Consider the following 1,520-nt stretch of genomic DNA (forward strand, 5'->3'; position numbering starts at 1 on the left):
AAAAACAAGCCGAAAACACCCATAGTAGGATGTTGAACTTATACTCTCATGAATTAACCCCTAATAGTTAATAGTCTTAGAATTTATCCCCCCAAGCTAAAGATAGATCATGAAGAAATTAACAATAACATGCATAAGGACTTTCTAACCCTCACTAATCAATATAATAAAGATCTAACAAGTACTTATATTAAACATCTAGACTTACTATTGCTCTCCTATACTAAAACCCTAGATAATTTCCCTAATACCGTTAGATCAGATCTACATAACTTTGCAAACATCCTTCAAGAACCCCAACATTTTGAGGATGTGTGATCATATGTTGAGCCTGCTAATTTTCAAAAAACGATTAATACGTTACTACAAGATTTCGGCTCTGAAATCCTAAAAATGTGTGACGATTTCGCACTAAATCACAACATTGATGATACACTTAAGAGAACAACCACAGAACTTAGAGATAAAACAAGAGCACAAAATAGATATGAAAACCCTAATATTAGGATATAGACATTACAATGTATGAAGGGGAAGAAGAAAATGATAATGAAATGTTTTATGACAGTCCCTCGTACATTGCTCCCATAGAAGCCGAGATAAATAACACTAAAAATTCTATCCCCCATACTATTAACCTAAATAAAAATTCTAATCACACACCCACACCCACACCCACACCCAACCCCAAAATAAATCTAAACTTTACCCTAAACCCTAACCCAGAACCTAAGTCTAACCCAAACACTAACTTTAATTCCAAAAATACCACTAACCCTTTTCCTAACTCTCACCCTAACCCAAACCACCGCTCCAATAATAACTCCAAACAAGCGCAACGTCCTCGTCACCGAGCATCTAACCTCCTTTTCCCCTGCAACACCGCAACTAATGAGGTTAAACAGGCATTTAAACCTTATCCCAACCCTGGCGGGCCTCATGTTCTTTTCCATAACCCACACTTTGCCACACCACAAGCATTTGCAACGATAGGCCTCGGTCATCTCCCCGCTCATACAAGTCCTTCGGCTCCTAACACTGTCCCCAAGCTCCATCCACCATACTATCGTCAGCCGCACCTGCCAAACATTTCAAGGCAACAATTTCGACACTCTATTACGAAACAAAACTGTCAACAAAACTTCATGCCGTTGCCCCTTCTTCACCGTACACATGGTACGCCCTACGATAATTGGACATCACAGAAACGTTATCCACCCCACAATACTCAACAACATGTTGCGGTTGATCGCGGCCTCTTCCCACACCGTCCCCGAGCTCCATCCACCATACTATCGTCAGCCGCACTTGCCAATCATTTCAAGGCAACAATTTCGACACTCTATTACGAATCAAAACTGCCAACAAAACTTCCCGCCGCTGCCCCTTCTTCGTTGTACACATGGTACGCCCTACGGTAATTGGACATCACAGAAACGTGATCCACCCCACAATACTCAACAACATGCTGCGGTTGATCGCCCCCCCCCCCCCTCTAACTCATACTCTACCCCTCCCTC

General features: G+C 41.8%; 1 long non-coding RNA gene across 1 annotated transcript; it reads right to left on the reverse strand.

Annotated features, from left to right (window-relative positions):
• Window positions 1-542: 542 nt before the first annotated feature.
• LOC147855967 (uncharacterized) lies at window positions 543-1,145 on the reverse strand. Its single transcript, XR_015530662.1, has 2 exons — window positions 973-1,145; window positions 543-874 (listed from the first exon to the last, which is right to left on the reverse strand). It is a non-coding gene; the product is annotated as an uncharacterized LOC147855967 (long non-coding RNA).
• Window positions 1,146-1,520: the final 375 nt, after the last annotated feature.

The sequence above is a fragment of the Azolla caroliniana genome, unplaced genomic scaffold (genome assembly GCF_043228905.1).
Source record: "Azolla caroliniana isolate FFs.n. ecotype wild unplaced genomic scaffold, voAzoCaro1.0.p SCAF_13, whole genome shotgun sequence".
NCBI lineage: Eukaryota > Viridiplantae > Streptophyta > Polypodiopsida > Salviniales > Salviniaceae > Azolla > Azolla caroliniana.